This window comes from Anastrepha ludens, chromosome 5 (assembly GCF_028408465.1).
Source record: "Anastrepha ludens isolate Willacy chromosome 5, idAnaLude1.1, whole genome shotgun sequence".
NCBI lineage: Eukaryota > Metazoa > Arthropoda > Insecta > Diptera > Tephritidae > Anastrepha > Anastrepha ludens.
The window spans coordinates 34,264,842-34,276,924 of NC_071501.1; positions in this window are offsets into that span (position 1 = coordinate 34,264,842).

A 12,083-nucleotide genomic window follows, 5' to 3' on the forward strand; every position below is an offset into this window, starting at 1 on the left:
TAATCGGTCAAGGATTTGGGTTTCAGGAAAGTATTGCACTCGAACGTATCGACGCTTAAGCTTCTTTTATGTGTCTACGTCGAGTCGGATAGCTTCCCTTTGATAGCTTGAGGCAAACCTTAAGCAAATAATTCCAAACGATTTTCTGTCTAGTTTTAAAGTCAATGAAAATAATTTTAATAATTTTTTCATATGATATTTACATTTTTTTAATAAATAATCGGCATTTTCGACACTAGGCGTAATAGATGGGGAGCCGGCCTCAGCTTTGACGTTCACGTCGCTGGAAGGAAATATTATTGGAATTATTTCGTTCTATACTGTATTCGGTTCATAAACAACTCAACATTGTTGTGCCCGATGCTTTACTTTTTGTCCATATTATCACTTTTTCATCTTTACTTACAAAGTTGTCAAGCAACTTTTTCGAAGGGTAAGCCACCTTTAAGTCTCCGTATAGAGTAACCTTTTGCGATTTGTGCATCGTGAGATACGACTCGCTAAAGGCATCTGATGCAAAATGCGCTGAAATTTTTACTTCACTTAATACTGAGTTGGTCATATAAAGTGAAAGATATTAGTTTCTGAAAAACTAAAAAACATACAAATTGTATCATCATTTAATTGGATAATTATTTATATAATATTTGTTCAAACAAAATTTTTCAACTACTTTCCGAAAATGATAACGCGCAACTGACGTATCTTCGGCCTTAGCAATCAAATGTGTTCCTTTTTGAGGTTTTTCATCAATCGTTAGTAAGTTTCTCTATCGATATAGCGCTGTTATAATACTCTATTTTGGCTTTCAGCAGAGCTAAAGTTTCTAACATGTCTTTCCTGGACTTCCAGCACCTTCACAAATAAAGATCAATAGATCCTCATAACATTTGTTTTCATGGTTCGACAACACGCGCCATTGACGCTTATAGGCGCTCACACAACACCTTAAAAAAAATACTACCCGATCGTCATATCTGGCGTGTACGGCGGCCGCGGTAGCCAAATGTGTTTGTGCGTGAATATTATTCAGCAGTGCCCTGGCTCGAAGCCCACTGTATGTATGACATATAAAATCATAGAAAAGGTTTTTTTCCAATATGACGAGATTCCAATGTCGAGCTTCCAGTGAATTTCTGCATGTAAAAGCTTCTCATAAACAGCCACCTAACAGTCGGAGTCTACATAGAATCACAGTTCCCTCTCTTAATGAGACGCACGCCACAAATTGAAGCGGTATTCTGCCAATCACATCCACCTAAATACCGCGTCAATTTGTAACTTTCTGCCTCAAAGAGCCTGTTCTTCAATTTAGTGAGAATTTTCAATGGGATAAAACTAACTATTTTCCTTCTTGACAGCTCCGTTTAACGAGATATGTTTCGCGTGCTGGTTTTCATAACTTCTCAGTTCATTTTGAATGGGCAGCTGAATAATTTCAGCACCTTCTTTCGGGGTAAAGAAGGTATAAATATTCTTCGAATAAATTTTCCAACGAGGTACAACATAAGTTGATCTAAGAGGACTGTTTTTTCTGGGATGACGGCCGTGAAAAGGAAACTCTCATGAGTATGGCTATACGAGCAAAGCAGTATGCACGACTGGCAACCTCACGGCTTGTAATCATACCTACGCCTACATACTAAACACCTCTCCACAATCTACCTCTTTCCCCGCGGAACTGTCAAGCAGGTATTACTACACGAGACTGGTTAGCTCCAAGGCTCCTAGTTTTTGTTGATATTTACGAAACTCTGCGCATTTTAGATCATTATGAATATGTTTCTCATGCGTGCAGATTCTCTTCCGGTTATCAGCTGATTTCAGTATTTTCTCGGTTTCAGATTTCAGAGGTTTCGGAAGCTTAGCCTGAGCATTGAAACAAAACGTGATTTCTTCTTTCGTCTCCATGTAAATTGGGTAGTTTGATGAACAGTTATGGCCAAGTACCCCCGCGAACTGAGTTAGGTCGTATTTTGATGCATTGGGTGTGCTCCTGAACATATCACCGCTTCCAATCTTGATTGAAAGGGAAGCTCGCTCGAGTGCCTTAAGACTAAAAGGTATATGTGAACTTAAAAGTGGGGATATGAAAGGACATTTAAAGATCTTAGAAGACTTCCTACATAGTCCCATTCTTCATAGGGATGATATACTATCACCCAAACCAATACCACTCAGGAACTTCCAAGTTATAATTAATGAACGAACAGACTGGATAACTAACTCTATCACTTTCAAACCTGGCTCCCAGCTATGGTTTACTGATGGGTCCAAATTGGAAAATGGTAGAACAGGGGCAGGAATCAATGGGCCTAAATTCAAAAAATCGATTCCGATGGGACTCTACCCAACAACATTCCAGGCAGAAATACATGCCATTGAAATATGTGTGAGAGAATGCCTTAGCAGGAAAATGAGAGGTACTCACATCTACATACTTTCAGATAGTCAAGCGGCTCTAAAAGCCCTTCTATCAACAACTATCACCTCTAAATTGGTAAATGATTGCCTAAACCTCCTAAACACGTTAGGAAACCTCAACATAGTACCACTAGGCTGTATTCCGGGACATGAAGGACATGAGGGAAATGAAATGGCTGATGACCTTGCAAAACAAGGAGCAAATATGCAACTTACTGGTCCTGAGCCTTTCTGTGGACTCACAAAACGTCACATTAATGAATTCCTTAGGAAGTGGGAAGAAAGGAAATTTGCTGCACACTGGCTAAACTGTGCCGGTCAGCGTCAAGCCAAACTATTTCTCAGTCCCAACAAAGGAATATTTGACAAGCTACTCTCAGTAAGCAGAGTAGATCTGCATCTTTTAACAGGATATCTTACAGGTCACTGCAGCCTGAGGTATCATCTAAATAATATTGGTCTATCTAAGACCAATGTCTGCCGCTTTTGCGAAATGGGCAGACAGAGACTTCATCACCTTGGTGGTATCCATGCAATTTTTGGAACAACAAACCCAAAATTGTGCTAAAATTTTTAAAAAGCCTAAATCTCTAGGGTTACAAAAATAGGCCTTTCACAATAGATCAGCTGTGGTCACAGCGCGTAATGGCCTTCTAATAATAATAATAGGTCATACTTTGGTAGGTAATAGGACTATGAATAAGTTCGTGCGGTTTTACAACAGATGGCGTAACTTGATTATTATTCCATCGATCCACATTTCCAAACATTCATTGGAGAGCTACTGTCGTAAGGCACAAACGTCAGTATAAGTTTTTTATTTGAAGCGTAAACAACAATATTTTTACCACACTTGAAAATGTCGAATTTCGTGCCAAATAATGTGTTTTTGCGGGGAATTCTTCTTCATTATTTTAATATGAAGAAAAAAGCAGCCGAAAGTCATCGTATCTTGGTGGAAGTTTATGGTGAGCATGCTCTATCTGAGCGAACGTGCCAGAAGTGGTTTGCACGCTTTAAAAGTGGTGATTTTGGCTTGGAAGACGAAGAACGCGAGGGTGCGCCGCCAAAGTTCATGGATACCGAATTGGAGGAATTGCTCGATCAAGATCCGGCTCAAACGCAAGAAGAGGTTGCAAAAACTTTGGGAGTTGATCAATCAACCATTTCCAAACGTTTAAAAGCCATGGGAATGATCCGAAAGGTAGGCCATTGGGTGCCGTATGAATTGAAGCCAAGAGACGTTGAACGCCGTTTTATGGCATGCGAACAACTGCTTCAACGGCACAAAAGAAAGGGTTTTTTGCATCGAATTGTGACTGGCGATGAAAAGTGGGTCCATTACGACAATCCAAAACGTCGGGCAACGTATGGATACCCTGGCCATGCTTCAACATCGACGTCGGCGCAGAATATTCATGGCCTGAAGGTTATGCTGTGTATCTGGTGGGACCAGCTGGGTGTTGTGTATTATGAGCTACTGAAACCGAATGAAACGATTACGGGGGATGTCTACCGACGACAATTGATGCGTTTGAGCCGAGCACTGCGAGAAAAACGGCCGCAATACGCCGATAGACACGACAAAGTTATTTTGCAACATGACAATGCTCGGCCACATGTTGCACAAGTGGTCAAAACATACTTAGAAACGCTCAAATGGGATGTCCTACCCCACCCGCCGTATAGTCCAGACCTTGCGCCATCCGATTACTATCTCTTCCGATCGATGCAACATGGCCTGGCTGACCAGCACTTCCGTAATTACGATGAAGTCAAAAAATGGATCGATTCGTGGATTGCGGCAAAACCGACCGAATTTTTCACAAAGGGAATCCGTGAATTGCCAGAAAGATGGGAAAAAGTAGTAGTAAGCGATGGACAATATTTTGAATATTAAATTTGTAACCATTTTACGTCAATAAAGTTTCCAATTTCGAAAAAACCGCACGAACTTATTCATAGTCCTATTAGATCGAAGAGGACCATCAAAATTCAAAGGCTTGCTCGATGCTTCCACACTAAATAGTTTACCCTAAATTACAATACTTACTCATGCTTAGAACTTCACATATATGGTGTACATATTTGAATCTACTGCGATTTATATTTACAACCAACCATTGGCGTTCTATAATTGCACAAACACAAGTTGCAAGCATTTCAAAAAAGTTGAATTGCAAAAAGTTTGTCTACGGTATCCGTAAATAAACAGTTTTTGCGCATATATCGACAAAAATACACTGAAAGCTATTGCGTAGTTATTACCGCTGCCATTACCTTTACTCAGCGACCTTGTAATATATGTACCTCTTCTGTCTTTCTCACCCTCTCTCCCTCTATTTTTCATACTCTCTAAATATCGCAACTGAAGTGCAAACAAATCATTTATCTGGTATTGTGTGAGGTTTATTGTTTCAACCTTGGCCTCTCACCAATGCCAGCAACATTACAGGTACATATGTAAGCAAGTATTTGCAAAAGGCACAAAAGTGCCTTGAAATATGCAACAGTTTTTCGACAGCTACGCATGGGACGTATATAAATTCGCATTGCATGTGGAAGACTATTAAGATAGGCTAAGCACATTGCTATATTATATGACATATGGGCACTTATAACTGTTTACATATGCGTGTAGAAATATACAATATTTTAAATACTCACCCAACAAGCCGGTATGTGTTCCACTTATAAATTCTTTGTTTATCCTGTCTCTTCTCTTGAATATATGCATTTTATAGCATTCCCCTTCTATGTACTACTATTTGCTCGTTAGACTTATTTATTTGTGCTTTTCTGTCTACATTGTTATTTGCATGCCCTTTCATTATGTTGTTGTTATGGTGACAATGCCTTTGTCCTCGCCCTCGCCTTCAGTCTCGAAAAATCGTTGCTTTGTGGGCTTGCAGCAACTTTTAGTTAGAGTTTTGGTGTTGCATTTTTTTAAATAATGCCACAAAAGAGAAGCGTAACAGCAGCATCCACAACTATTTGATTAAAAATAAAGAATATAGGGTGTTCCATTAAGTTCACTCAATTTGAGATTTGAATAAAAAGGAGTACTTGAATATTTGAGAAGTTTTGATATTATTTTTACTGTATTATAGAATGTGGGCGCGGTGTTGCTCTATACATGCAAAGTATTTGATAACACTGTTCAACAAAATGATAAAAAAACAAATTTACGTATTTCTCATATAAAATGAGAACTGCAAAGATTGTAAAAAAAATGAATTATGCAAATATTTAGTAAAAATGTGTCTTCTTATTTTCTATAACCTATCAAAAAAATACTGTGAGACCCCAGGAATCACTTGGTTGCACTGTGTAAAAGAAAAAGTTGTTGTTTTGGCCCTAAGCCAACCTGGCAGCAAACTTTAGTGTTCATGCACGATAGTCAAACTCCACAAGGATTTTGCTACAGCTCTTTTTAATTTTTGTATGCTGAGTTAAAGTCTATTTTTTTCCTTAAACCGTACGAGTTTTTCATCTTCGGTCATCTCTACAGGGTTTGATTGAAAAGTAATGAGCCTTCCCGCGCGGAGCGTCTGCCAAGCGATCAACCGAATCGGCTGGTGGGGGAAAATGATCGTTGGACCTTCCCTTTCAACAAAAACCGGTCCCAATTCGCTGACAACAGCGGTGCAGTCAACATCGCTCCACGCGTGAAAGCTGTTTTAAAAGTGTGTTAGGATTTTGCAGTGGCGAAAATGCAGCGATCGTTGGAGCAAAGTAACTCGATCAAATTTTGCGTAAAGCTAAACAAAACGAGTACCGAAACCATTGGGCTACTCAAGGAGGCTTACGGGGACCAATCTCTGTCCAGTGCCCAGGTAAAACGGTGGCATAAGTCGTTCAAGGAAGGCCGGGAGGTCGTCGAAGACGAACAGCGACTGGAAGGTCTTCGACGACGCAAACAGACGAAGATGTGAACCGGGTTTGTGAGTTTTTGAACATTGACCGTCGTGCTAGTCTACGTGAGACCAGTGAAGAGTTAGATTTCTTCTTGTTCCCGCGCCTGAAAGGAAAGCTGAAGGGGAGGCGTTTCGACTCCATCGAGGCGATCCAGAAAACTGTGTCAGCCGAATTGAACGCGGTTCCGGCGGATGAGTTTAAAAAATGCTTCCTGCAGTGGAAAGACCACTACCAGCGGTGTATTGACGCTCAAGGGTCCTATTTTGAAGAATATTAGTTGTATAAGCCAAAAGGTTTAATAAAACTGCTTAAAAAAATATTCACATTATCCATTTCATTTTTTTTTTTTTAGATTTTATGTATAATTTGAGTTTTTTTTCACATATTACCCTTTAACTTCTCGTCCAGGTATCCTTAGCCGAATTTGTTGATGTGTGACTACCATTCGGCTATACGCAGGTTCGAAACCTTGGACCAAATGATAGAAACGAGTTTTATTCCCCAAAAGTGAAATCATCGCCTTCAAAGTACTTCCCATCAACAGCAACTTGAAAAAATTTCTGGAACTCTAGTTTCGGTATAGCTATCAGAGTTGGCTTCGATTTTTCTATTACTTCCTTTCGGCTGTTAAAACGCGTTCCTCACAATGGTTTCTTGACTCGTTCAAAAAAAAAAATTTTAGTTAAAAATGGAGACATATCAGTTGAATTCGATGGCTGTTGGATGGTATTCGTTTCGTTCAAAAATTCACTGATAATGATGGCACTGTCCGACGGTGCATTATCATTGTCCAAATTCCACGAGTGGTGTTCCCATACAAAATCCTTTCTTTTATGGCGAATTTCCTTTTGAAAACGTCTCATAACGCCCAAATAATAGTTCTTATTAACTGTCTGACGAGGCGAAAATTCGTGATGAACAATACCGTTAAAATCCAAAAAACTATGAAGATCGTTTTCTTATTTGACTGAAAACGACGCGGTTTTTTGGTCGTGGTTCCCCCCGGGCTCTCTACTCACTCCCATAAACTCACGTCTCGTCTCCAGTAATGAAGCGTTTGAGAAATATTCTGTTGAACTCAGCCTTGGAAATCATTTCTTTAGTGATATCAACCTTTGGAACCAACTTTGCACATCCGAATCAAATTAACAAAAATGTCTGGAACAGATCCATAAGCAATGTTAAAGTCCTCTTTCATCGCTCTGAAGGTTAAATTTCGGTTATTGATCTTCTTTTCCGTCACTCTATTGATGTTTTCATCAGTTTTCTATGAAGACGGCCTGCCACTATGTTCGTAATGGTGGATGGACTCATGATCTCTTCTGTTTCCCAATATTCCCAAGATTTTCGCACCATTTAATCCATTTTTAACAAATTTAATACAAACTTGTTATTGCAAATTCTAATCCATTTTTAAAACTGTAAAGGTCAAAAACTCGTGCAGAGGTAGATTTTCTCAAAACGCCGTAAATTTTGCAAATGTCAAACATAAAAATGTTGGTAGGGATGCTAATGATAGATGTGGCAACCTAACAAATAAAAAAATAAAGTTCAAATCAGCTGACTTAGAGCGCCACCTAACGGTTGTTCCGGGAACGAGGAAGTATAGTGCAGTGTGGCCATGTTTTGTCATTTTTGTAAGATGTTTTGCCCTCACTGTCACATAGAATTCATCAAGCAATTCAGCTCGTTCATTATTCTTGATATAAAGGGTGGTTAAATTTTAAGGGCCGATGTTGAATGTGAACCACATCTAAACGTCAAGTTTTCTCTGCATTTTATGTAACATTTTTCAATTTCAGACTAACTCAATTTGAACCGTGGAAAGATACATAATCGAGCAACGCGTTAAAGTTATTCAGGCTTATTACTCGTATGAAAACGGGCATTCAAATCAAAATGCATATCGCGCACTTCATCTTCAGCGATGAGGCACATTTTCACCTCAGTGGATTCATCAACAAGCAGAATTGCCGCTTGCCGCACTTGGGCGAATGATAATCCAAGAGTGATTGCCAAAAAACCAATGCACTGACAAAGAGTGACTGTTTGGTGCAGTTTATGGACCGGCGGCATCATTGGGCCGTATTTTTTCCAAAATGAGGCTGGTCAGGCAGTTACTGTGAATAGTGCTCGCTATCGTGAGATGACGACGTACTTTTTATGGTCCGAATTGGAAGATATGGATGTGGACGATATGTGGTTTCAACAGGACGGTGCCATTTGTCACACAGCTAACGAAACAATGGCTCTTTCGCGCGAAAAATTTGATGGCCGAATAATCTCACGTCGCGGCGATGTCAATTGGCCGCCAAGATCATGTGATTTGACACCGTTGGACTTCTTTCTTTGGGGTTATTTGAAAGAAAAGGTGTACGCCGATAAGCCAGCAACAATTCAAGAGCTAAAGGATGAGATAATTCGGCACATTAATGGCATAGAACCTCAATTATGCCTCAACGTCATCGAAAATTTAGGCCATCTGATGGAGGTGTGCCGCCGAGACCGGGGCGGCCATTTGGCCAATATTCTGTTCCGTACGTAATTGAACTATGCCAATATTATCATAATAAAGAGAAATGATAATAATTTCTTAGAAAAATTGTATTTTATTCAAAATCAACACCGGCCCTTAAAACCTAACCACCTTTTATATACATAATTGGCGCATACTCCCTTTTTTTTGTGTTTGGCTAGCTTAGCTCCTCCTATTTGTGGCGTACGTCTTGATGTTGTTTCATAAATGGCAAGACCTCCGTTTCAAGCCGATTCCATTCCGATTTTTTATGAGGAGCTTTTTCATGGCAGAAATACACTTGGAGGTTTTCCATTGCCTGCCGAGGGGCGACCGCTATTAGAAAACACTTTTTCTTCATTTTGGTGTTTCACCGAGATTCGAACCTACGTTCTCTCTGTGAATTCCGAATGGTAGTCACGCACCAACCCATTCGGTTACGGCGGCTGCCTTTTTATAATTGTAATTTAACGCATCAAAAAATGTTAATGCATATATTAAATTTTGACTAATATTTTTTAAATTTGCGAAGCTGTTGAAGGGTAAAACTTCTTTCGGTAAAATTTTCCATAGCATTTAGGTCTAAATGCGGATCGATTTCGGCAATTTCTGTCAAAACTTCAATTATTTCGCATTTGTGCACATAAACTCTAACTTAGAGATGACTCAGCAAAAAATGGAGTGGAATGAATTAGAGGTTTCCACTTCGTCCTAGAACCCTTCTTGCACCGCTACCTTTCGCAATACACGATCCAGACGCAGTTCCCTCAATAAACCTAGAATGGAGCTGGGCTGGGCTGAGCGTATGTGTCTCAGAAATTAGTCGAAAAGCAATCAATCTGGCTATCTGGGTGGCAAAATTGCTCCAGAATATCATACATTTATTCTTACTGGGAATGTCGTTGCCAATCCAGCCATTTCATCAATAAAATGAAAATGGAGCCTAATGCGTTTCATGTTTCAATGTGAACGTGAGTTAATTGTCTACATTAGATCGCTTTCAATGCTTTTCCCTTCAAGCGTAATACCTATTTTCAATCTCGCTGCCAGGACGTTATTATGGACTTTATTGGACGATTATGACGTTACAACTACTATCACTTTTCTTTTGAGGCAGACTGCGCATTAAATCGATCTCGTAGCTATGTTTAATGGCATTTACATTTATCAAAATAAATATGTGCGCACATATAAGCCTTGCATCAATAAATAAGTTTCACACACTTCACAAATTAGGAGCTACTAATATTTTTCCTTAACAAAGAAATCATAGCTCTATCTACACCCAATCGAGTAAGTACATTTACCTGCATTGACACAAGTCTGAATTCCTACTTCGTTACATGCAACCAACTCACTACCAATTCCCCTACCAAGAAATGTTAATTAGGCAATCCACTTACCACGCAATTAGTTCAGAAGGCACCACTTGAGGTAATGGATACAATTTGTGGCACTCCCAGATTATCACAACAAGAATCAAAGAAACAAACAAATTCTGTTCATTACTTTTACAGCAAACAATCCTCAAAATATTGTATAATGCAAATACAAAAAAAGAAGCGGACTATTCAAGGAAGTCCAAAGAAAAAAACACATGGATAAAAGTAGTAATTGTGCAAATTTAAGCTACCCAAATAGTTCTTAGACGTAGCGCAAGAATGCGAGCCGAACACGTAAATTTACAAATAAGCACTTACTTGTAAGGGAAATCAGGTAAATCTTTACTAAGCAAGGTGGAATAAAGCAACGGCACGCCACAGCAAAGGGGTGAGCGCCTAAAGGCTGGCAACGAAAAAGTGTGAGAGAAATTACAATTAGCGCGACTGCAAAGAAAAGCTAGAATACTGATACTAGGAGAAAAGCAATTTTCAATAAAACCAACTCGTGTTGCTGTACATATAATGTTTTAGCGTCAAAAACCAGTAACAGGAACAACACACGCACAACGATCAATTGTAAGTAAACAATAGCGCCAACATTACCACACAAAGGTCAAAAGCCGACCACAAGACATTAGATATGTCTTAGCTGATATGGATATTTGGTTATTTGCATTAAATGCCGTGAGTTTTCCGTTTGGTATACGAGTATTGTTGTATAGCGTTGCATGTGCCTGTGTGTGCTTATGTTGAGCACAAGGAAGGAATGCGGCCGCATGCTAAAGAGCTATAAATGTAAAGCGACCGCAAAGCAAATGATTACAAAGCCATTTGTGCAGGACGCAAAATGAAAATATAAATACAAATGTAATATACTATACTTACATACATACAAGTATACCTGTACATATATATACATACATATGGATGCACTAGAAATGTTAATATGAATTTTAATACCGAAATTTCGGGATATTTTCTACGTAATATCGAAATGTACGGGAATCATCAATTTAAGTAATTATTGTCGGGGACAAGTCCCGAAATGGCGAGATTATGCTGCAACATTTCGGGATTGCGTGTTTGTTTAAAAAACACAATCGACAATTTAAGAGTTTAGGAATTTATGGCCCGGGAGGAATCCCGAAATTTCGGGATTATACAAAAACTTATTGGGATTGCGTGTTTGTTATTAAGTAAAATAAAATCGGCAATTTAAAAATTTAGGCAGGTATGCCTCGGGACAAATCCCAAAATTTCGCGGTTATATTATAATAACATATCGGGATTGTATTAAAAATATCTGGAAAGCAGATATTTAGTGAGGACTACATATCTATGGAAGAGTGCAACACTAGCCCAACTAGGCTACATAATGACTCGAAAAAATGGTATACAGATGAGTCCAAGACGAGGCAATGTTAAATTTGTTTACTAGAAATAATAATTCACAGGAAATATACCTTTAATACTTCAATCAATGTTAGTTTTCGAATGAATTCAAATATTTGTAAAATTTCTCTGAGAATTTTTAGTATAGACAGAATTCACTCCACTCCACAAGGTGGTGTTCTCTCGCCTTTCCTCTGGCTTGTTGTCGTAAATGACTTGCTGGAGGAACTGGTGAAAGGGGGCTGCAGGGTGGTTGCCTACGCGGATGAAAATGCTGAAAGAATTTTTCTATCCAGAACTACGCCGAAAGAGAATTCCTTTCAACTCTGTGTGGTTTCAACAAGATGGGGCAACGTCTCACATAGCCCAGACTGTTATGACAGAGTTGCGACGAAAATTTCCCAATAAACTGATTTCAAGAAACTCCGAATTTCGTTGGCCCCCCAGGTCGC